This window comes from Leucoraja erinacea, chromosome 16 (assembly GCF_028641065.1).
Source record: "Leucoraja erinacea ecotype New England chromosome 16, Leri_hhj_1, whole genome shotgun sequence".
NCBI classification, from domain to species: domain Eukaryota; kingdom Metazoa; phylum Chordata; class Chondrichthyes; order Rajiformes; family Rajidae; genus Leucoraja; species Leucoraja erinaceus.
In genome coordinates, this window is record NC_073392.1 from 17,265,820 (window position 1) to 17,292,758 (window position 26,939).

The window sequence follows — 26,939 nt, forward strand, 5'->3', positions numbered from 1 at the left end:
ATTTTTCTTTCCATCTTCATTGCTTAAATGAGTTAATAAACAGTGCAATCACTAAGTCTAGGATGGAAACGAATTGCAAATATAGAACGTACTAGAAAATAATGTTTGGAGTATGGGTAAACATGGACATAAATCTAACCATGGATCTTGGTCTTCTTGAGTGGGCCCTTGGAATTGATGATTAGTTGCATCCACTCTGGGTCAATGGGTTCTGAAGTGACTGATAAGATCAGTGTGTGAATCACAGTCTCTTACATATTTGAGGCAGGGGGAGCCTCATGGGTTAAGGGAAAGGAGAATCTGTGACGTGGTGCTCTCCTTCTGTGGCTTTAGTTTAGTTTAGAGATACAGTGCGGGAACAGGTCCTTCGGCCCACCGAGTCTGCACCGACCAGCCATCTCCGCACATTATCACCATCTACACACACCAGGGATAATTTGACACTTATACCAAGCCAAATTTCCTCCAAACTTGTACGTCTGGAGTCAGGGAGGAAACCGAAGATCTTGGAGAAAACCCAGCGGTCACAGGGAGAACATACAAATTCCGTGCAGACAGCACCTGTAGTCAGGATCGAAATTGGGTCTCCGGTGCTGCAAGCGCTGTAAGGCAGCAACTCTACTGCTGCGCCACTGAGCCGCTCACAGCTTCTTTGCTCCTGATGCATGCAGTTTGTAGTTCTCTACATCATCCTGTTTAGTTTAGTTAATGCCCCTTTGCCACTGAGTAGCCATGTGCTAGGACATTTGTTTCTATTAAAGGATGCTTTGAGTATATTATGTAACCTGCCTGTTAATCTCTTCAACACCCCCCTCCCCCCCCCCCCCCCCCCCCCCCCCCCCCCCCCCCCCCCCCCCCCCCCCCCCCCAAATCCCCCTCTGTCACCCATCCTCAAACTCCCTCCACATGTTGGAGCATTGAAAAGTGTTTCTGTTTTGTGAGTTCAGTGTTAGATTGTAAACATTGTGGTCTGCACACATTGTGGTCAGCACAGTGGCTCAGCTGTTAGTGCTACTGCCTCAAAGCACTAGTGACCCGGGTTCAGTCCTGACCTCGGGTGCTGTCTGTAAGGAGTTTGCAGGTTCTTCTTGTGAAGGTGCGGGTTTCGTCTGGTTGCCCTGGTTTCCTCCTATATCCCAAAGATGTGCGGGTTTGTAGGTTAATCACCACCTGTAAATTGCCCCTTTGGAAGTATTTGCAATGTCAGTAACTGTAACAGGTTAGTACAGCGGTGAAGCGGTAGAGTTGCTTTCCTACAGCGTTAGAAACCCTGGTTCGATCCTGACATTGGGTGCAGTGAGTATGGAGTTTGTATGTTCTTACTGTGACTGCTGTTTTCTCCGGGTGTTCCAATTTCCTCCCACACAAAGGCGTGCAAGTTTGTAGGTTAAGTAAAGTTGATAAAATTGTAAATAGTGCCTAGTGTGCAGAAAATTATTAGTATACGGAGCGATCTTTGGTCTGCACGGACTCAGTGGGGCAAAGGGCTTGTTTCCGCACTATATCTCTAAAGTCAAAATCCTCTCCGAAAAACCCACCTGCTTTTGTAAGACGGGTAACTACCCAGTGCTGAAGAAAAACAAGGCTACATCAGCAGAGTGAACTTCTGGAGGCCATGAAGCAGCCTTAGCCAAGAGCATTAAGAGCATTAGATCAAGAGCATTAGCCAAGTGGTTATGCATATGGAACAGATGTTTCCCGCAGTGATGAGGAGCAGCGGTTGAGGACATTGAAACATCTCCGGGCCAGGACAACCCCTGCAACTCTGACCGGCACTACCACCAGGACAATGAGCTGGATAGGTCAAGTTTAAATTCTGCTATTTAAAAAAAAATTCAGACTTGAAGAGTACAAGATTGCAGCTGAAACATGGCGACTCTTGTGTACTGGCTCATTGTAGTCTCCTGTCTTACAATCTTATATTTAGTATGATTGTACCTAATGTATAGCAGGATTGTCACTGAGTTGTATTCAAAATAATAATTATTTTGCTGTACTTAGGAACATATAACCATATAACCATATAACAATTACAGCATGGAAACAGGCCATCTCGGCCCTACAAGTCCGTGCCGAACAAATTTTTTTTCCCCTTAGTCCCACCTGCCTGCACTCATACCATAACCCTCCAATCCCTTCTCATCCATATGCCTTTCCAATTTATTTTTAAATGATACCAATGAACCTGCCTCCACCACTTCCACTGGAAGCTCATTCCACACCGCTACCACTCTCTGAGTAAAGAAGTTCCCCCTCATATTACCCTTAAACTTCTGTCCCTTAATTCTGAAGTCATGTCCTCTTGTTTGAATCTTCCCTATTCTCAAAGGGAAAAGCTTGTCCACATCAACTCTGTCTATCCCTCTCATCATTTTAAAGACCTCTATCAAGTCCCCCCTTAACCTTCTGCGCTCCAGAGAATAAAGACCTAACTTATTCAACCTATCTCTGTAACTTAGTTGTTGAAACCCAGGCAACATTCTAGTAAATCTCCTCTGTACTCTCTCTATTTTGTTGACATCCTTCCTATAATTGGGCGACCAAAATTGTACACCATACTCCATATTTGGTCTCACCAATGCCTTGTACAATTTTAACATTACATCCCAGCTTCTATACTCAATGCTCTGATTTATAAAGGCTAGCATACCAAAAGCTTTCTTTACCACCCTATCTATATGAGATTCCACCTTCAAGGAACTGTGCACGGTTATACCCAGATCCCTCTGTTCAACTGTATTCTTCAATTCCCTACCATTTACCGTGTACGTCCTATTTTGATTTGTCCTGCCAAGGTGTAGCACCTCACATTTATCAGCATTAAACTCCATCTGCCATCTTTCAGCCCATTTTTCCAAATGGCCTAAATCACTCTGTAGACTTTGGAAATCCTCTTCATTATCCACAACACCCCCTATCTTAGTATCATCTGCATACTTACTAATCCAATTTACCACACCTTCATCCAGATCATTGATGTACATGACAAACAACAAAGGACCCAACACAGATCCCTGAGGCACCCCACTAGTCACCTGCCTCCAACCCGATAAACAGCCATCCACCATTACCCTCTGGCTTCTCCCATTCAGCCACTGTTGAATCCATCTTGCTATTCCTGCATTTATACCCAACAGTTGAACCTTCTTAACCAACCTTCCATGAGGCCTTACTAAAGTCCATATAGACAACATCCACTGCCTTACCCTCGTCAATTTCCCTAGTAACCTCTTCAAAAAATTCAAGAAGATTAGTCAAACATGACCTTCCAGGCACAAATCCATGTTGACTGTTCCTAATCAGACCTTGTTTATCTAGATGCTTATATATATTATCTCTAAGTATCTTTTCCATTAATTTGCCCACCACTGAAGTCAAACTAACAGGTCTATAATTGCTAGGTTTACTCTTAGAACCCTTTTTAAACAATGGAACAACATGCGCAGTACGCCAATCGTCGGGGACTATTCCCGTTTCTAATGACATTTGAAATATTTCTGTCATAGCCCCGGCTATTTCTACACTAACTTCCCTCAATGTCCTAGGGAATATCCTGTCAGGACCTGGAGACTTATCCACTTTTATATTTTTCAAAAGTGTCAGTACTTCTTTTACTTTGAACCTCATAGTATCCATAGCTACTCTACTAGTTTCCCTTACCTCACATAATTCAGCAAATGAATTATGTAAATAGCAAAGAAAAAAAAAATTCAATATCTCCCCCATCTCTTTTGGCTCTGCAGATAACTGTCCACTCTGTCTCTCCAATGGACCAATTTTATCCCTCGTTATCGTTTTGCTATTAATATAGCTGTAGAAACCCTTTGGATTTACTTTCACCTTACTTGCCAAAGCAACCTCATATCTTCTTTTAGCTTTTCTAATTTCTTTCTTAAGATTCTTTTTACATTCCTTATACTCCTCAAGCACCTCATTTACTTCATGCTGCCTATAATTATTGTAGATCTCCCTCTTTTTCCGAACAAGATGTCCAATTTCCCTTGAAAACCAGGGCTCTTTCCAATTTTTACTGTTTCCTTTCAACCGAACAGGAACATAAAGATTCTGTACTCTTAAAATTTCCCCTTTAAATGTCCTCCATTTCTCTTCTACATCTTTCCCATAAAACAAAATGTCCCAGTTCACTCCTTTTAAATCATCTCGCATCTCATCAAAGTTAGCCTTTCTCCAATCAAAAATCTCAACACTAGGTCCAGTTCTGACCCTCTCCATAATTATATTGAAACTAATGGTATTGTGATCACTGGACCCGAAGTGCTCCCCAACGCATACCTCCGCCACCTGTCCCGTCTCATTTCCTAACAGGAGGTCCAGCACTGCCCCTCCTCTAGTAGGTACCATAGGTATTGCTGCAAAAAAATGATCCTGCACACATTTTACAAACTCCAACCCATCCAGCCCATTTACAGAATGTGTTTCCCAGTCTATGTGTGGAAAATTGAAATCTCCCACAATCACTACCTTGTGCTTACTACTAATATCTGCTATCTCCTTACATATTTGCTCTTCCAATTCTCGTTCCCCGTTTGGCGGTCTATAATACACCCCTATAAGTGTTGCTACACCTTTCCCACTTCTCAATTCCACCCAAATAGCCTCCCTAGATGAGCCCTCCAATCTATCCTGCCAAAGCACTGCTGTAATATCTTCCCTGACTAGCAATGCAACACCTCCACCTCTTGCCCCTCCAATTCTATCACACCTGAAGCAATGAAATCCTGGAATATTTAGTTTCCAATCACAGCCCTCCTGCAACCACGTTTCACTGATCGCCACAACATCATACTTCCAGGTGTCTATCCAGACTCTAAGCTCATCCACTTTTCTTACAATGCTCCTAGCATTAAAATATGCACATTTAAGAAACCCCCCGTCTCTTATTCTCTGTTTATTTCCTTTTTTTTCTTTCTCCTCTTGTGTCCGAGTGCTTCCCTTTTCTGCTTCCTGCCCCCCATTCTGTCTACTACCTTTCACTATTTGAGTCCCTCTCCCCAACCATTCTAGTTTAAAGTCTTCCCAGCTGCCTTTGCAAATTTCCCCGCTAGGATATTGGTCCCCCTCGGGTTCAAGTGCAACCCATCCTTTCTGTACAGGTCCCACCTTCCCCAAAAGAAGTCCCAATGATCCAGGAACTTGAATCCCTGCCCTCTGCACCAGTCTTTCAGCCACGCATTTATCCTCCACCACCAGTCTTTCAGCCACCAGTCTCGCTCCATTCCTACTCTCACTGTTGCGTGGCACAGGCAGTAATCCTGAGATTGTTACCTTTTTGGTCCTTTTTCTTAACTCTCCTCCCAACTCCCTAAATCCTCCCTTCAGGACCTCTTCCCTTTTTTTACCTATGTCATTGGTACCTATATGTACCACGACCTCAGGCTCATCTCCCTCTGATTTAAGGATATCTTGGATGCGTTGAGACACGTCCGAGACCTTGGCACCAGGGAGGCAGACCACCATCCTGTTCTCCCGACTGCGTCCACAGAATCGCCTATCCGACCCCCTAACAATAGAGTCCCCAATTACTATTGCCCTCTTTTTTTCCTTACCTTTTGGAGCAACCGGGCCGGTCTCTGTGCTGGAGGCCCGTCCGCTGTCACTACCCCCAGGTTGGCTATCCGTACTCAAACAGGAGTACTTATTTGCGAGGTGTACCGACATTGGAGTACTCACTCGTTCCTGCCTCTGCCCCTTGCCCTTCCTTAACGTGACCCACATGTCTCTCTCCCGTGGTTTTGGAGTGACCACCTCCCTATAACTCCCCTCTATGACCTCCTCACTCTCCCTGATCAGACAGAGGTCATCTAGCTGCTGTTCCAGGATCCTAATACGGTCCCTTAGGAGCCCCATCTCGCTGCACCTGGTGCAGATGTGGACGTCTGGAGGGCCATCCGACACCATGACCTCCCACATCTGACATCCAGAACAGTACACTGCTCTGACTGTCATTCTCCCGCCTTACCCTGGATCTGATACCAGTATAATACAATAGAAACTGCTGGGAGAAATCAGCAGGTATCTGACTCACAACAGCTGCTCCCTCGTGTGACAATAAAGTACCATTGAACCATTGAACTCAAGGGGTCAGGCAGCATTTGTGAAGACAAATGCATAGTCGACCAATGCAAGTTGAGACATTGCACCAGTGGAAGAGGAATTCATTTTAAAAGCAAAAATTATTTTGTTTTATTTTAAAGTGACGTATTTACATTTGATTTGGCACTTGTGGCAAACATAGGATGTGGTCATGATCATTTTAAAACAAAGGAACACTGTTAACGGATATAAAATATGATCAATAGCACAAAGTTTATGGGAAGGACTTTTATAGGTTTCTTTAATCTGATTACAGATTGGAGAGATGAGATTTATACATGCCAAATTTCTGTATTAGATTTCAACATTACATCTGAAAGATGAGAGAAAAGAAATCTTAATCACTGAAGCCAGCTGTCAGATGTATAGGGCTTTCACCTTTGATATTTCTTTCTAAGCCCGGCTAGTCCAGTACTGTAACGATGTTTGATATCAATATATCTGACAGGATGTAGATAGTAGTCTATGATTATTGCCGCTGGAATTATTAATATGCATTTAAAGCAGTAAATCATTTCACTGGAGCAGGTGATTAGGGCCCAAGGAGGTGGACACATCATGACCATTAAATAAGTGCAGCGCATCATTGCATATGCAGCGTGCAAAGTATGTGCTGAGGTGTTATCATGTATCATTGGATCGGACTAGAGTAAGGGAAATGACAAGTGCTTTTCAATCCTTCCTCATTTCTCATTTCCTGACATAGTGTCTATTACCCTTACAACTGTCTCCGCAACCTTTTGTGCTTGTGATACAATATAAAAAACAATGGATGGGTTATCATCTGGGAAACGCGAGCAGAGTGATGAGTCCTGGGAATCACAGAAAAAGGTGCAGCTGCTGGAAATCCGAAACAAATTTGTAGCAACGTGGGAAATGTTTAGCAAGTCAAGGAGCATCTGTGGAAAGAGAAGCAGACAACATTTTCGGTCTGGAGAAAGAGGATAGCAAAAGTTTCTTCAGATATATAAACAGTGAACAAGAGGCAAGAGTGGACATTGGACCATTGGAAAATGATGCAAAATAAGGACTAATGAGGAATAAAGAAATGTAACACCTATCCCTATGCTTCTTCCACACTTCCATCCAGGCACCACAGCAGTCCTTCCAGATGAGAAGGCAAATTGATTACGTGTTTCGGATCAGTCTTCACAGTGGAAGACACCAGAATTAATGAGGCTAGTCCAGTTGAGTTCCCACCTCATCGGGATGAAGTTGACCAAGGTGCATGTGTACCTCTGTCTCATCTGGAAGGATGGCTGTGGTCCCTGGATGGAGGTGAGGAAAACAGCATAGAAGGAGGTGTCACATCTTTGCAGTAGCAGGAGAAATTGTCTGGGGAGGAGGTGATTTGGGTGGGAAGGGATGAGTGAAACAAGGATTTGCAGATGCAGTGGTCTCTGCAGAAGGCATAAAGGGATGGGGATGTGAAGAAGTGACTGTTGGTGGAATCACGTTGAAGGTGATGGAAAGTGGAAGATGATGCGTTAGATGCAGAGGAGTTCCCAGAATGCGGGAACTCCTCGACGACCTCCCATGAACATGTGGTGACCATGTGGCGACTGCATAGTCATCTGCAATCGCCTAAAAAGTCGCATACGTGGGGCAGGCCCATTACTGAGCTATGGATCACCAGGAGGTTTAACTTGAATTTTCAATGCAGTGACTTCATAAGTTATTTATCTGTAGATAATTTAATTAGGTTAATGGCTCTCTTCAGGCAAGAACTATTTGAATGAAGCTAATGAGCAAGAAATGGAGAGAGAAGGTGGGAATTATTGGATAGTTGGAGGCTAAACTGAAAGGGTGAGAATATCACACTTCTCAAAAATATGTACAAAGAGTTTAGAAACACTGTAAGGATTTGATAAGGTAAAAGCCTAATGCAGTTGCCTTGACTGCACGAGTAGACATTCCCCGTAGACTTGCGTGAATGGAATTAATTTTGGAAAGCATCAAACACTTTTATAATAACATAGCAATTGCCAGCAGAAGTATATTAACAGCTAACCTGGATAATGACTCCTTTAACCTGTTCAATACAACCCCTTGGTTCAGAGTATACAAGTGAAAAAAAATCTTGGCAGAGTTCAGGTTAAAGGATGTTTGTGATGGTCACTCCTTGTGTTGAATGCAAGTTCAGCTGTATAGTGTTAAACTAAAGGGCCTGTTCCACTTTGGCAATTTTTTTCGGCGACTGCCATAGTCGTAGCAGGTCACCGAAAAAACTTGACTCCCCCCCCCCCCCCCCCCCCCCCCCCAAGACAATGTCTATGACAAGCTACGACAACCTACCACTTAGTCAACTTCAAGCTACGGCAACCTACCGACAACCGGCGACCCATTAGGATGTCCACCCACAAACACACCTACGGCAACCTATGGCCACGCTGGGGATATCCTACGACAACCAAAGTCAACCTACGTCCAACCACGACAAGCTAAGACAAGCGATGACCCTGTCAGCAACAAATGAAGACAACTGAAGACAATTTAGTCGACGGTACCTGTCGTCGGTTGACGTAGGTTGATGTAGGTAGTCGTCAATGGAATTCACCAAAGTCAGCACCCAGTGACAACCAACGTCACCTGGCGACAACCTGCGTCATCCTGGTGACAACCTACGACAACACCTACTACTGGAGAAGTCAAGCTATGTCAAGCCCACAGTCGCTGAAAAGTTTTGAAAATTTCAAAATCCAGCGGCGACCAGAAAAACGTTACGACTCTTTAGGCGACTTGCGGTGTTGTGTTTCAATATTCTTAAACAGACAAGGACACAAATAAAATCAGTGACCAAGCAGTACAATCTTTATTTCACCAGGTGGGTGTGGTAAAACTCTTTACAGTATGCAGATTACAGACTATACAGAGTTCTCATCCCCACACAAAGGGGCAGTGATCTAATTACATATATATACTCCAATAACCAATGATTCAGCAATACCTTATCTACAGATCATAGTACAGCCTCGTGCTTCTTAAGATTGACAGCTTCTTAGGTTGACAGGTTCTTCTGAGGAAGGGTTAGCCATATATGGTTATATGAGAAGGCTATATTTCTGCAGAACAAGCATTTTGTTTTTTTCTACTCATGACACACATTATAATCTTATAGAATAAAGGTTAGTGCCTAGAGTCTGAATCTCTCTAATGTTTATATTATCGAGGAGACATTCATGAAACTGTTATTCTGCTTATGTTATTGGAAAGGGAACATCAACATTTTGTTAGCTTTGTTACTGAAAGCAAACGTTAGTGCATTTTGCTGGCTTTGCAATTTAATAGAAGGTTAAAGCTTGTCTTAGTTTCAGCTGAATCCATTTTGTAAGTTTAAATCTTTTTTTAAACTTCTACAGAGGAGACGACTCACAACCAAACAGGTGTCTCCCCGCGACCATGTGGCATCAGCCTAGTCACCTGTAGTCACTGAAAAAATTGCCTAATTGGGACAGGGGCTTAAAGCACACAAATATTTTATCTGATGCCCTGATAATATAGCACTATCATGAAATGGCCACCAGGGCATTTTACCACATAAATGTGAGTACGCACATTTTGAAAATCTACAGAGATTTGTAGCATCCAAAACATAAATGATAGAACAGTGCCGCACTGGAACAGGCTCTTTGACTCACAAGGTCCATGCTGAACATAATGCCAAGTTAATCAAATCTCCTCTGTCTGCATGTGACACATGTCCCTCCATTCCCTGCATATCCATGTGCCCATCTAAAAACACTTGTGTTTTAGCTCAAAATACTAGCATCTGCAATCTCTTGTGTCTCCAATTGTTATTTATTACTCTCTTCCCTTCTACCCATCTATTTTTGCCACCTTTTGAACTTTATAATCTATTTTATCCTATTTGTTACTTTAATGTGATTTATTGCATGGATCAAGTAGAATAATTTAAATTAGTATTGTACAACAATCAAGTGTTCATTCTTTCAGAAGTTGCAGCAGTATCATTGTGTTCCTGTGTTTGTTTCCCAGGTGCTGGGGAGTTTCATCATTCGGGTCCCTCTGGTATATATAGGTTGTGAACAATAATTATTACTTTAAGCCTCTCATCCCTTCAACGTGACCAACTACTGCCAGAATTGTTTGTAGGAACATCCAGAACCCTTGAATAAGCCACACATATTCTGCTTAAGCTCTTTATGCCTCATTTACCATAAGGCCCTAAGACATAGGAACAGAATTGGGTCACTTGGCTCATCGAGTCTACTCCGCCATTTGATTATGGCGGATCTATTTTTCTCTCTTAACCCTATTCTCCTGCATGCTCCCTGTAACCTTTGATGCCTTTACTAATCAAGAACCTGTCGATCTCTGCTATAAAAATACCAAAATATTTGGTCTCCACAGCCGTCAGCGGCAATAAATTCCACTAATTCACCACCCTCTGACTAAAGAAATTCCTCCTCATCTCCATTCTAAAAGTACATCCTTTGTGCCCTCTAGTCCTAGACTCTTCCACTGTTGGAAAAATCCTCTCTACATACACTAGAGGCCTAGATAGCCTTTCATTATTTGTTAGGCTTCAGTGAGATCTTCCCCTCATCCTTCTAAATGATAGTGAGTACAGGGCCAGAGCCATGAAATGTTAATCATGCATTAGTGCAATCATTCCTGGCAACATTTTCGTGAACCTCCTCTGGACCATCTCCAATGCCAGCACAACCTTCTTCAGATATGTGGCCCAAAACTGCTCACAATCTTCCAATTACATGAGTGCCTTATAAAGCCTCAGCATTACATAATTGCTTTTATATTCTAGTCCCATGGAAATGAATGCTAACACTGCTTTTGTCTTCCTTACCCCTTACTCATTTGTGAATGTTTGCGATATACTTTGGTGGAGGTTAAGAACCCACTGAGCAACCATATTTCACACCAGTGACAAGGTAGTGAAGATTAACAGTTTTTGTAAAGGGACAAATTTTATGAGGATTCCAAGTGAAAAAGTACAAGACCGTATTGTTAGCTGAATCAATGAAGTTCATAATGTAAAATTTGAGGTGAACACTCACGCACAAAAAAAAGGAAACAGATGCATAGATCAATGTGGAAGAAAAGTAAAGTGCTGTAATTGGCAAAGTGGCAGACAATGCTAACCAAGGTTCACGCTGCTCCACTTAATGCCCCTGTCCCACTTAGGAAACCTGAACGGAAACCTCTGGAGACTTTGCGCCCCACCCAAGGTTTCCATGCGGTTCCCAGAGGTTTTTTTCAGCCTCCCTACCTGCTTCCACTACCTGCAACCTCCGGCAAACACCTGCAACCTCCAGGAACCGCACGGAAACTTTGGGTGAGGTGCAAAGTCTCCAGAGGTTTCCGTTCAGGTTTTCTAAGTGGGACAGGGGCATAACATTGACCAGGGCCCTGATATAAACCAGTTTACATTTATCGGGATCTGGGCTCAGTTTAGACTAATAATCTGTTTCCTGCACTCTATGTAAACTCATTGAGGCCCATTGTCTGTGCTTCTAACCATACCAGTGACCCAATTCCTTTAAACTCTTTTGTTTGACTGGAAAATATATGAAACCAGCACATAGTATTTATAAAAAGTGAATTAAAAGTTGTTGGGGCATTAATGGAAATAACATTCAATAGTATGGAAAAAGTAGCATCATTAAATTTCTGACAAAGCCAGTTACTGGAGTTTTACTGTACTGTTAACAGAGCAAGTGGTCCCTTTATTTGACATAAGTGTATGTTTTACTGTTGAATTGCTACATGCAATGGGACTATGTAATTGCTACATGCAATGGGACAACAGAACAAATTATGGCATCTGGACTTTTAATCAATGTGTGGTTAAAAGTGACAGAAGTAACAGACTCTGAAATCTGTGAAGTGGGAGGAATAGCAATTCAAACATTTAATTTTCATTGACCCATATAACCATATAACCATATATCAATTACAGCACGGAAACAGGCCATCTCGACCCTTCTAGTCCGTGCTGAACACGTATTCTCCCCTAGTCCCATACACCTGCGTTCAGACCATAACCCTCCATACCTTTCCCGTCCATATAACTATCCAATTTATTTTTAAATGATAAAAACAAACCTGCCTCCACCACCTTCAGTGGAAGCTCATTCCACACAGCCACCACTCTCTGAGTAAAGAAGTTCCCCCTCATGTTACCCCTAAACTTCTGTCCCTTAATTCTCAAGTCATGTCCCCTTGCTTGAATCTTCCCTACTCTCAGTGGGAAAAGCTTATCCACATATGATAACGGCTGCAGAATTGGGAATCATCACGCATTTTTACATTACATTGATTTCAATAGCTCCTAACAAACATCCCCTTATCCATGAACAATGTCTAACAATATTCATTGTGATTTACCGAAAAGGTGCTTGAAATTCACACAACTATATTTCAAACTTCAAATTTTGATTGTTTTCTCTAGAACACTGGAAATCCATATAACATTATGTGAGGCATAGAGAGGGGAGATGGTCAAAACCTTTTTTCCCAGGGTGGGAACATCAAAGACTAGAGGGCAAGGTGAGAAGGGCAATGTTTCAAGGAGATACGCAGGGCAAGATTGTGGACAGAAGCAGTGGGGCGCGGTGTCTAGAACATGCTGGCAGTGGCGGACTGGCCAGGGTGTCAGCTTGCCCGATGGCAAGTGGGCCCCTGATGAAGTGGGGCCCCTATATCAAGTGGGCCCCTGATGAAGTGGGTCCCCTTTGTCTCCTGGCAACCAATATTTTTTGACCCAGTCCGCTACTGCATGCTGGTGTGGTGGTGGTGGAGGCAGATTGCATTTCGAAGGCTTTTGTAATGGCACATGTAGATGCAGGGAATGGAGGGATGTGAATTGTGCACAGGCAGAGGAGATTAATTTATTTTAGCATTATGTTTGGCACATACATGGTAGGTTGAAGGGGCTGTTCCTGTGCTGTATCTTTCATTTTTCTATGTTTTATTTTGGATCAATAATAGTAGATACTGTAGCTGAATAGTTCTGTGCGGGAACCAGTACAGAGGTAGTGGATTCAATAATCTTTCTGCACTCAGATGGCTGGTGTCCTAACTTGCTTTATCTTTCACTGCTATCTCAGATGGACAGGTCCAATTTTGGTTGAAGTAGGCTTTCAAGATGCTTATAAGCACCCAGCATGGAGTAGTTGGGCTGAGTGATTGTGCTGTCCTAAATCATTTTAAAGATATGGTTTCAAAAATGTTGTGTTCTGACATATTGCTAAACTGTATATGTTTTTCAATATTAACCTAGTCGGGTCATCAGAAGACTATTGTTATGCACTCAGTTTCCATAGCTGTGACTTGTTTCATGTGCTTAAACACATCATCATGTAGAAGATGCAAAGATCTGTAATTATATATTCATGAAAATCTAAAAACTGAAATGTTTACCCAGCAGCGATCATTCATTAGTTGTAATTTATGGTTTAATTCCCAACAATTGCTTAATTTGTATGTGTTAGACAACATCTTATCTTGACAAAGGATACTTGTTAGCTTTGACTATAATTGAGAATGGCATTGTTTATCTCTGGTTAGCAGTCGGGAGAATTTTGGAAAAGCCCAGGGAAAAATTTCTGTTTACATTGGTTTCTGTCATTACTAGGTTGCATCAGAGACGGCAATCTGTTGGTTTCTTAATCAGGAGTTTCTGGGTTCGATCTTCACTCCAGAGATTTGATCCATGGATAGGATCCTGATGGAGTGTTGGATGCTAACATTTCCAATAGAAATTTAACTTGGATTCTATAGGCCCAGTTAGCACCACAAAAAAAACCCATAACTTTATTTTGAACATGAGCAAGTAAGATGTTGGTGAGGCCACATTTGGAGTACAGGGTGCAGTTTTGCTCACCCAGCTAAAGGAAGGATGGGGCAAAGTCCATCTGCTTTTGACTGTTGATTATACAAAATGTGCCCAGAGTAGATGAATCAAGGACCAGAGAACATAGGTTTAAGGTAAATGGGAAAAGATTTAATAGGAATCTGAAGGGTCTCTTTATCACACAAAGGGTGGTGGGTGTGTGGAACAAGCTGCCAGAGAAGGTAGCTGAGGCAGGGACTATCCCGACATTTAAGAAACAGTTAGAGAGGTACATGGATAGGACAGGTTTTGAGGGATATGGACAAAATGCGGGCGGGTGGGACTACAGCTGGAACGTGTTGGCCGGCATGGGCAAGTTGGGCCGAAGGACCTGTTTCGACACTATATCACTCTATGACTATGACTCTAGTTAAGCAATGGGGGTGCTTGATGCCAGCAAAAATTCTAGTTGCAAAGGGACTGCATTTTTTAGATCAAAAAGATGTCACATTACTTCTGGTGTGACAGGATCAAGAAGTTTGATTCAATGCAAGAAATCACATCTGCCATGCGACTAACAGATGAATATGTAGATATTTTTTTAAAGCCTTTAAGGTATATTATACTTCATTACTCACAGAAGGGGAGAGAAAATTGAACTGCAACACAAATCTGAAAACAAATGATGCAGTGAATTTAAAGCCCTGTCCCACTGTACGAGTTCATTCAAGAGCTCTCCCGAGTTAAAAACTTGTTGAAGCACGTAGAATGAACGTAGCGGGTACGTCGGAGCTCGGGGACGTCTCTTAGTGGCTCTTAACGCTAACGACAGGTACTCGGGAAACGCGGTATTCTCGGGAAGACTCGTGAAGGTTTTTGAACATGTTGAAAAATGTCCACGAGAGATCCGAGTACCTGCGAGCAGCCATTACCATAAATCTCCGAGTTTGAATCAGGGCAAACTCGGGAGAACTCTTGAATGAACTCGTACAGTGGGACAGGGCTTTTATTATTGCAAATGCATAACAAAACAACCGAGAAATGGAAGTTAGTCACAAAATGCTGGAGTTACTCAGTGGGTCAGGCAGCATCTCTGGAAAAAAGGAATAGGTAACGTTTCTTAAGATTGAATAGATCTGTGTTGACTATTACAATTCCACAAGCAAAACTCAAGAGTTGGAAGTATTCTTTGATATGTTCTTATTGAAGCTAAGATTGTTAGCAGATAATGGTCATTTTGCATACTTTACCGATCCCCTCATCGGAGATTGAATTCTTTGTGGGATCTGGGAGAATGTCTTAAGGAAAAGATGCTGCACAAACTAGAGATACATCTAGAAAAATGCACAGAGACGGGCAAAGCATCCAAAGTCTGGTCAGAAATGTTCGATGGCCTCCACAACGAATCCGACAAACCACCAGGTGATGGGCATCCGAGTGAAAGCATGGCCAATGGAACTTAGATCCTGTAAGCACTATGAAGAACTCTGAGGAAGGATCTCCCCTCTACCAGCTTTCTTCTCCCTCCCCCTCCGCAATCAGTCAGAAGTAGGATGTTGTTTCCCTTTTCCCTGACTCTCAGTCTGAGAGACCCGAAATGTCACCTATTCCTTTTCTCCAGAGATGAGTTACTCCAGCTTTTTGTGTCTATCTTCGGTTTAAACCTGCATCTGCAGTTCCTACCTACACATGTTGATTATTAAAATTCCACAAGCAAAACTCAAGATTAGGATGTATTCTTTGATACGTCCTTATTGGAGCTAGGATATGTCACCTATCCATGTTCTCCAGAGATGCAGCCTAACCTGCTGAGTTACTCCAGCACTTTGTCTCCTTTTCAGAAGGATGATGGATGGGAACAAGAACTGGTAGTCTGGAGAGTTGCTAATATTTTATCATTGTGTTAGAAGGGTAGCACGGACGATCAACCACAGGTTGGGGTAATTTGTTGGAGGGGATTCTTAGGGATATGACCTATCAGGACTGTTAGGAACTAGACCAGACCAGGCCAGGAAAACCATGAACTGATTAGGGATTGTCAGCATGGCTTTGTGTGTGGGAAATAGTGTTTCACAAATAATCTGATACCATTTAGAATCAATTAGATGTATTAATCACATACACAATAAAGTGCAGTGAAATGAATTGCCAGCAGCAGCGGTACAATAAAAAAGAACGCACATTACACAATGAGATTTAACACAAACATCCACCACAGCGTCCTTCACTGTGGTGAAGGCACAAAGTACAGTTAGTCCTCCTCCATTGCTCCCCTGTGGTCAGGGCCATAAACCTCCGCAGTTGCCGCTGCGGGCGGCCAGATGTACAGACCCTCTCTTCTGGAAGATAAGTCCCGAATCGGTGCTTCCCTACCGGAGACTGCGGCTTCACGATGATGTAGGCCGCAGGGCGGCGGCCAGAGCTCTTCTCCAGCGAGGGATCCCGCTCCGGTTGGTAAGTCCACGCAGCGCCCGCGGCTAGAAGCTCCGCAGACCACGGCTTCACTCCGGGCCCGATTCTGGGAAAGGCCGCACCAATCCTTGGTGTTAGGCCGCGAGGGAGGTGACATGGAAAAAGTCGCCTCTCCGCGGAGGAGGCGACCAAACGTCCCCCTCACCCCCCCCCCCCCCCCCCCCCCCCCCCCCCCCCCCCCCCCCACACACAAGACACACCGAGAGACACTAAAACAAACATTTTGACATACTAAAAAAAAAACTTTAAAAAAATGTGAAGGATTGTTTTTGGAGGCCTGTGACCAATAGTGCACACTGGAGGAGTAGGTGCTGTCCACTGTTGTGTATTGCATACATTAATGATTCGGATGCAATGTAGTTCGCATTGTTACAAACATTACAGATTGGTAGCATAATAGAGAGTAAAGAAAGATATTTATGTTTACCACAAGACCTGGATCAGTTTGGAAGTTAGGCCAAGAATGGCAAATGTAATTTAACTGAAAAGTGTGAGGTGTTGACTTTGGTATGTTGACTAGGGCAGGATCTCTACAGTAATGGCAGAATCATGGAGAAAACTGGAGAGCATAGGCATAAGGTGAGAGATGATATTTAAGAGGGATATCATGGCAAGGTTTTCACATGAGGGTAGTCCGTAACTGGAACGAGCTGCCCAAGGAACCCATTGAAGTGGATAACATTATGACTTTTAAAAGATGATTGGACAGATATATGGATTGGAAAGGTTTAGAGGGCTATAGGCCAAATGCAGACAAATGAGACCAGCTCAATATGCCCACTTGGTTGAGATGGACAAGGTGGGTCAAAGGGCCTGTTTCCGTGCAGGACAGCACTATGACTATATGGACAGCTGGAAAGGAAATTTCCAGTGTATGGAAAGGATTGTGCATGATCTAGACTGATGATACATATCTGAAAAGAGAGCCTAGCCAAGAGAGCATGAAAAAACCATAACGTGAATGAAATGAGCTGTTCAGGTGCAGACTCTGATTGAGAGTACCAATTACACATAATGTACCCAGCGTCAAATGAGGTCAAGTCTCATCAAATGGCACACACTAAATGCTAAGTCAAGGACAATCAGCTTAGACAATCCAATTAGATGATGAGGTACTACACTGGGTTTCAATCAGCTTAAACTTGAGTGTATCGTGCAACGTCCTTCTGAAGCAAGCTGTTGTATCTTAAGATGGTGCAGTTGAAATAATAAGTCACAATGCTGTCAATGTGCAAAGGCATACTGAAGCGAGATGGAAGAAGCCTTTGGGAGGTTCTGAATTTTAAAAAATCAAGAGCGATCTAGTATGAACTTAATTACGGAGACCTGAAAGATGTCACACCAATACTTGGAGATAGCACAGTACAGTAGATAGGACTGATAAAGCTTCATTGAAACAATGCCATAAACTCTGATGCATTGCAGGAAACAGATCATTCACAACTCACAGATAAGTATGCAGAAAACTGTAGATACAGAAAATATCCCACAGCCATCCTCCACCAGCCTTGGGTTGGGATCCTAAAGGGCATGGAGTGAACAAGGGACAATGTAGTCCTTCCTTAATGCAGCAATGGAATGCTAATTTTCATTATGTGTAAATCAATGAAAAGCTGAAACATGCGGCTCAAAGCAAATGTTTTATACCATGTACTTGCAAATTGATCAAGTACTCAATCAGGAGAAAAATTGCAGGGTTTTTTTTTCATATTTTGCACCAGTGATGTGTCATTTCAGTTTAGTTTTCAAAGCTATTAAAGTTTGATTGTCAGATAGAAAACCTCTGGCAGTAATCATTTTTGTGATAGTTGTTATTTCTCATTATTGGTTGCTATGGTGTTCCAAGTAATCAGTTACTATGGTGTTCCTACTTATCTGCCGCGTGCTATACACATTGAACTGGTTTCGGAACATTTCCAATTAGATGCTGAGGTATTACACAGAGTTTCAAATCGCTGAAGAGATATTCTATACCATTGATGTTTATTCTCTTAATCAGCTTGAAACTGCTGGACTTGAGTAGTGTTCAGGATACTAATCAATCAGAAGCAATATAAGCAGCCCTATGGAATCTTGGCTACCTAAGGTGAAATTTGCCGGGAATGGGTTTTATTTTATGGAAAGGCCGCATTACTTTTTTACAAGGAAAGAAAAGAGCTATTCCTCTTTTCTTCACAAATCCTCTTCCAAATTTCTGTGAACGTAATTCGGGGCAACACCGTAGCAGAGTTTGTGGAGCTACTGCGTCCAAACTCCAGCGACCCCAGTTCAATCCTGACCTCTGGTATTGGATTATTATTGTAACGAGCACCAAACAAAAATGAAATAGAGACATAGAGTTGCAGATGCAGGTGGAAACCAATGATAGAGACAAAGTGCTGGAGTAAATCTGCAGAGCAGGCTCCACCTGTGGAGAAAAAGGATAGGTAATGTTTCGGGTCAGTGAGATTAAGGGCTCCGATCTGAAACGCCACCTATCCTTTCTCTCCGGAGATGCTGCATGACCCGCTGAGTTACTCCAGCACTTTGTGTCTATCTTTACAATTTTAAAAACTTTGTTTTGTAGTATTGTGTGTAGTTCTGGTTGCCCTACTACAGGAAGGATGTGGGAGCTTTCGAGAGGGTGCTGATGACATTTACCAGAATGGCAGGCTGTTTGAGTCTGAAGAAGGACCCGACCTGAAACGTCACCCATCCATGTTCTCCTGAGATGTTGCTTGACCCGCTGGGCTGCTCCATCACACTGTCTTCTTTTGTAAACCAACATCTGTGGTTCCTTGTTTCTACATTTTACCAGAATGCTGCCTGGATTAGAGGCTATTACCTACAAGGAGGTTGGACAAACTTGGATTGAATTCTCTGGAACATCAAAGGTTAAGGGGAGACCTGATCGAAATATATAAAATTATGAGAGCTATACTGTATTTAGGGTAGATAGTCAGAACCTTTTTCTCAGGGTGGAAATGTCAAGGACTAAAGGGCATAGGTGAGAGAGGGAAGTTTAAAATAAATGAGAGGGGCAAGTTTGTTTTACACGGAATGTGGTAGGTGCCTGGAACGTGCTGCCAGGGGTGGTGGAGGAGGCAGATATGATTATGGCATTTAAGAGGATATTAGATAGGAACATGTAAATGCGAGGAATGGAGGCATTGTGTAATGTGCAGGCAAAGGAGATTAGTTTAACCCGACACCATGTTTGCCCCGCACGTTGTGGACCAAAGGACCTGGTCCTTTATTATTCTATTTTCTACGTACTTGTATGCTGTATAGGCAAACTATACCATACATGAATACATTAGATCATGATGATGAGCAAATAAACAGAGTGCAGAATATAGTGCTACAACTATAATAAAAGTGCAAATTTAAAAAGTGCAAGGGCCTCAACCGGATAGATTGGTATTCCGATATTGGATGTGTGAAATTTGCATGTTCTCCCTGTTTCCACATGAGTTTCTGCTGGGTGCTCCAGTTTCCTCCCACATCCCAAAAATGTGAGGAATGGTAGATGAAGTGGCCATTGAAAGGAGTCAATGGGAATGTTGGAAGAATAACATGAATGAGGATAGGATTAAAGCAATTATGTGTGTCTGATTCTTTGATGGTTGGTGAAGATTCAGTGAGCTGAAATGCGGTATTTCTCCATAACTTAATTGCTCTATGAATTGGTTTTCATCCTTTGAGTCCTAGGTCTGAGCTAAAAGGTACAAGGACAAATACTATAAATGCCAGTGCAACTCTGCACTTCAGAAGTATGTCCTCCAATAGATTACTGGATTGTTAAGATTCTGCCTGTGCTGTGATATAGGTTTGCTTAAGCACAGAACTGCTGGTTTATCTAAAACTGGCAAGAGATGTGTTGTCACCACTGCCATACAGTCAGTGCCCTACAGCTACCCAGTCTGGTGAGGGTGTAGTGTTCAGCCAGGCTTTATCAGCCCATCAATACTCGGGTACTTCATCCTTTAATGCCAAGCAATGCTTACTCACTGAAAGTGAGTGACCCGTCACCACTTCAGGGTGTGAAGTGCTTGGCACATATTCTGCTGCTGCAAGGAAGAATTTCATTGCTCTATCTGGGACACATGACAATAAAACACTCTTGACTCTTTAACACCAGGGCAAGCAAAGATACATGGGAAACTGATAGAAAACTTGCACATGGGTGCTTAGGTGATAATTTGGTGCAATTTGGTTTGTTTCAATTTGTACACTTGGTTAGGAATTTTTACATTGATTTGATCTTATTTCAGTATTTTGCCCAAATTGAATCCGTGAAGGTGAGCAAAAGAGGGAATGCAAAATATGGGATGGGCAGTGAATGAGACATATTATTTGGAGTAACTGTGTTAGCTGGAAGAACTGCATTAGTTGCAGCGTCTGAAGCACTGTGCATGTCTACTACTTGGAACATCTACATTACTTGGAGTGTCTGCGTTAGTTGTAGTGCCTATGCTATTTTGAGTGTTGGTATTACTTGGATTATTCATTACTGGATCTGCATCAGTTGATGAATCAGTGGTAGTTGAAGTATCTGTATTAGCTGATTAATCTGCATTAGTTGGAGTGCCTATGTTAGCTGGAGTATCTACATTAGTTGAAGTATTGTGGCGGCTCCCAAGGGTTGTGCCATCATACTGTCGAACCCCTCGGCACAGGAGTGGTTCAGTCTGGAGGTGGCCCTTAGCCAGAGGGTTTAAAGGCAGGGGTTTGGGTGCCATCTTTCTCTTGTTTGGTCTTCCTTACAACTGGGAGGAACATAATAAAAGGTGCCTCTCAAAACACTGGACTTCGTGCTTCCTTTTGAGACCCACGCACTACATTGATGACCCCCGACGCTCCATTGGTGTCATGATGGAGAGAAGAGAAAGCCTTACCTCCTCACAGGCCGGCCCGGCCCTGTCTCTGGACGCGGTCTCGTTGAAACTGCCCAACTTCTGGACCACCCGGCCGCTCATCTGGTTCCAGCAGGCGGAGGCCCAGTTCAACCTGCGGGGCATCACGGTCGATGCCACCCGCTTCTATTACCTGGTGGGGCCCTCGACCAGGACACGGTTGAAGAGGTCACGGACTTCCTCGCAGCCCCCCCGGACACTGACTGTATTACTTGAAGTATCTGTAGCATTAATTGGCGTGCCTGTTTTAGTTGCAGTGTCTGCATTAATTGGCATGCCTGCATTATTTGATGTGCCTGTATTAGCTGGAATGTCTTATTGATGAAGGATCTCCATTTGATGAGATTTAATAAACTCTAAGTGTTAGTAAAACCATAGTAACTGTCAGTAGATCCAATACGTCTCCCTGTGACCTGCGTGGATTTTTTCCGGGTACTCCGGTTTCCTCCCACTCCAAAGACATGCACCTCTCCCCATAACCCCCTGACAATCTAGATAGACCACTGGTCTCATCAGTTCAAGTCCAGTTGAGGAGAATACATTGTGGAGATTCAGTCCTGCAAATATCATGTTAGTCTCCAGTACTTTTCTCTGGAGCGCAGAAGGTTAAGGGGGGACTTGATAGAGGTCTTTAAAATGATGAGAGGGATAGACAGAGTTGATGTGGACAAGCTTTTCCCTTTGAGAATAGGGAAGATTCAAACAAGAGGACATGACTTCAGAATTAAGGGACAGAGGTTTAGGGGTAATATGAGGGGGAACTTCTTTACTCAGAGAGTGGTAGCTGTGTGGAATGAGCTTGCAGTGGAAGTGGTGGAGGCAGGTTCATTGGTATCATTTAAAAATAAATTGGATAGGCATATGGATGAGAAGGGAATGGAGGGTTATGGTATGAGTGCAGGCAGGTGGGACTAAGGGAAAAAAAGTTGTTCGGCACGAACTTGTAGGGCCGAGATGGCCTGTTTCCGTGCTGCAATTGTTATATGGTTATATGGTTATATGGTTATTAAAGCAGCAGTCATTTCCCAGTCATTCTCTGGAAGATGATCTTTATTAGTCAAACATCAGTGATGATTTTTTTTTTAATGAGATGATCAGATTAGCTGATAGACAGCCAGTCATCCCTCACCTATCATTTATATTCTGAGTACACTAACTGATCAGGCTTTGCCCTAACACCTCTTTGCTCATTAAAGAATAAAAAGACAAATCAAATCCAGTTAATGCAATATATGTCGCTGAACATTCGACTGCATTGTGCAGTTCCTTTTTAACATTATACAAATGAAAATACAATGTTTCCACGAGTGAAGTACAGTAATGCCCCTGTCCCACTTAGGAAACCTGACCGGAAACCTCTGGAGACTTTGCGCCCCACCCAAGGTTTCCGTGCGGTTCCCGGAGGTTGCAGGTGGTTGCCGGAGGTTGCAGGTAGTGGAAGAAGGTAGGGAGACTGACAAAAACCTCTGGGAACCGCACGGAAACCTTGGGTGGGGCGCAAAGTCTCCAGAGGTTTCCGTTCAGGTTCCCTAAGTGGGGCAGGTGCATAAAACAAACAGATCCAAAATAAAAAACCGTTGAAGGAACTCAGCGTGTCAGATGGCACTGTGGACAATGGACAAATGATATCTGGGTCTGGACCCTTCTTCTAACGGATGGAGTAGGAGGAGAAAAACCTGGAAAAAAGCGGTGTAGGTGAGAAAAGGTCTGGCAATTGATATGTGAATGCAGGTGAGGGGGTGGGGGTGATTTGCTGATAGTTGGATTAAGTAACAAAGGCTAGAGATGAAAGGGAGATAACAAAGGAGGGAAGAGGTGGAATGAAATGTAAAGCCGAAGGGAAGAACATGGATGAAATGGGATGGGGGGAGGAGAAACGGTACGAGTAAAAGAGAAATGTGGGACGGGGATGGGAAATGAGAATACGGAGGAGGGAAAGGTGCAGGGTGGATATGGTGGAAGAAATGTGCGCACACCAGGGCAGGTGTTGGGGCAGAGTAAAGAGAGGGGAGGGGGGGGAGGGGTGAGGAAGGATATTAATTGAAAATGGAGATTTTAATATTCATGCCGTTAGGGTGTAAGCTACTCATGCAGAATATGAGGTGCTGTTATTTTAGTTTGCAATGGAGAAGGCCAAGGATCAAAAGGTCATTAGGGAAGCGGAGTTAAAATGGTTGGCAATCTGGAGCTCCAATAGGGTGATTTCACGAAAGGTCACTGGAGCGTAGATCCGCACCCACGTGACCGAAAATCTCAAGTGGAGGACATGCTAGACATCCGGTAGATGTTAGTGGATGGGAAAACACGTACTTTCCCACCCGTTAAAAACATAGAAAACGGCCAGGTTTTGATCTGCAATTTATTGTGCCAGTCGGGGTGACCATGAGGCACAGCTACCTAGATTTACAGTTAAAAAAAAGATAGAAACTAAGGTAAATTAAAGAGGGAGCTGAAGGTGCCAATCCAGCGGAAGTGAACAGCGGACATTTGCCGTGGAGATTTAAAGGTCCAAAATATTGGGAATTATCGCGTTTGCTCGCTGAATTTCATCAAAAGTAAGGCATTATTGACTGGCCGTTTTCTATGTTTTTAACGGGTGGGAAAGTACGTGTTTTCCCATCCATTAACATTTACCGGATGCCTAGCATGTCCTCCACTTGAGATTTTCGGTCACGTGGGTGCGGATCTACGCTCCAGTGACCTTTTGTGAAGTCACCCTATAGACCTTGACTGAGAGCACAAGTGTCCAATGAAGTGGTCTTCTAGTCAAGGTGGCCACATCAGGAGCACTGAATGTATTTGATGAGGTTGGAGGAGGAGCATGTGAACCTCTGCCTCACTTTTAAGGGGTGCTGTGTCCCTGGATGGAAGTGAGAGAGGAGGGTTAGGGACAGCTGCTACATCTCCTGTGGTTGCAAGGCAAGTGTTTGGGAAGAATGCAGGTTGGATCACAAGCTGTGAGGCATCAACATAATAGCTGACCACATTTCGAACAAGTGAAAATCCAAAACCTGTAGTTGCAGGTTAATACACTAAAGGACATGTATTTGCTGAGTTGCCAGAGCAACTCAGCTGGTCAGATAGCATCTCTGGAGAACATGGATAAGTGATGTTTTGAGGAAAAAGGGTCTCGAACTGCCCTATCCATTTCCCCCAGAAATACTACTGGACCTGTTGAAGTGCTCCAGCTGTTTGTGACTGTTTGTGTATTATATAACATTTGCAGTTTCTTTGTTTCTACACTTCTGTTCCATGGCAAAATCTCCTCAAGGTATGCTGAATTTGAAGAAGTTCCCCTCCTCTCTCAGACAGGAGTTCTACAAAACCCTCTCTCGGGTGCTCCCCTTCTGTGATTCCTGCTGCTTTCCAGCTCTACAACTATGTTCTGACCTTGACTTGCTACCACAGCCAAGGGTGTTTCCTCAACACTTCCCTGCACCGCCTGGAAGAACGGTCTCGGACCCAAAACCTCGCCGTTTCATGTTCTCCAGAGATAATGCCTGACATGCTGAGTAATGCCCCTGTCCCACTTAGGAAACCTGAACGGAAACCTCTGGAGACTTTGCGCCCCACCCAAGGTTTCCGTGTGGTTCCCAGAGGTTGCAGGTGATTGCCGGAGGTTGCAGGTACTGGAAGCAGGTAGGGAGACTGACAAAAACCTCCGGAAACCTCCGGGAACCGCACGGAAACCTTGTGTGGGGTGCAAAGTCTCCAGAGGTTTCCGTTCAGGTTTCCTAAGTGGGACTGGGGCATTACTCCAGCTTTTTGTGTCGAAATTTCAAATGAATTTTAGCAAGACTTTGCTGCCTTTTAGATTTATCCTGGAATAAAATCCCGTGCTTTGTGTGAATCACTGTCTGGCCTTGTATGGCTGCCTTACTGCTTTTAATGATTTACTCCCACATTTTTACTCCCACATCATTTTGCTCCTCACCCCACTTGTGTTTCCTCACTATTATGTAATCTTTTTAAAATGTACCTCACATGTTTCTGTGTTGGAATTAATGTGTAATGAAATTCAGTAAGATTATTGGTATGCTCTTACCATTTGCCACTGTCCTTCTCGGTGTTGGCTATTCCTCTGAATTTGGTCTCATCTGAATGTTTAGGAACTGTGTGTTTTGTTTCAAAAGCACACATGGCTCTCACTCTTTATGAACATAGCATTGCTCATTCTGGATCTTTAGTGTTGCCATTATTGCCAATATAAACTGATAACATTATTCCTACTCACCACATTCAACCAATATGCTGTCCATCTTGCCCAATCTGCCAAAGTTCAATTAGTTTAGTTTAGAGATACACAAGGGACATTTTTAACATTTTTTACCAAGCCGATTTACCTGCATACCTGTACGTCTTTGGAGTGTGGGAGAAAACCGAAGATCTCCGAGAAAACCCACACAGTTCTTGGGGTGAATATACAATAGACAATAGACTATAGACAATAGGTGCAGGAGTAGGCCATTCAGCCTTCGAGCCAGCAATACAATACAATACAATACAATCAGTTTTATTCGTCACATTGCACATAAAGTGCAAGTGAAATGAATTTGTCAGCAGCGGTACAATGATAAAGAGCTCCGCCATTCACTGTGATCATCGCTGATCATCCACAATCAGTACCCCGTCCCTGCCTTCTCCCCATATCCCTTGACACCGCTATCTTTAAGAGCTCTATCTAACTCTCTCTTGAAAACATCCAGAGAATTGGCCTCCACTGCCTTCTGAGGCAGAGAATTCCACAGATTTACAACTCTCTGGGTGAAAATGTTTTTCCTTGTCTCCGTTCTAAATGGCTTTTCTTAAATTGTGGCCCCTGGTTCTGCACTCCCCCAACATCGGGAACATGTTTCCTGCCTTTAGCATGTCCAATCTCTCAATAATCTTATATGTTTCAATAAGATATCCTCTCATCCTAAATTCCTGTATATACAAGCCCGTTGCTCCATTCTTTCAACAAATGACAGTCCAGCCATCCCTGGAATTAACATCCATTGATATTTCTTATTTTATGGCAATTTTCTTAAGGATATTTGAAAATGTAGATATATTATACTAACTTCTCAACCTGTATTTTAAAGAAGGTAAAAAGACTATAATTTAGAAATCACTATTATTTCTGAATTTAATTTGTGTTTTTCTGCTGTCTCATTTCGATGAAATGTTTTTATTTGTCCTATTGTTGTTCTTAGTTCAGCTGTTCTAAGTTCTACGATTCAGCTGTTATCATGCAACTGAATAGTCATCTCACCTACTAAGAACAGTCCTGACCATCCATCTACCTCAATGAAGACCTTCAAACTATCTTTCATCAGACTTTACTAGACTTTATCTTGCATTAAACATTATACCCTTTATCCTGTATCTGCACACTGTGTAATCTTGTATAGTCTTTTCCCTGACTGGGTTGCACACCACAAAAAGCTTTTCACTGTACCTCGGTACACATGACAATAATAAACAAAACTAAATAAACTAAACTAAACTTAATCAGACAGGTATATATTTGATCTTCATATTTGATCTTCCTCTTAAACATGTTATTAATGTGACACATGACGCAGCTGGTAGAGCTGCTGCCCCACAGCTGCAATGATCTGGCTTTAATCCTAACCTCCAGTGCTGCTGGTGTCAAGTTTGTA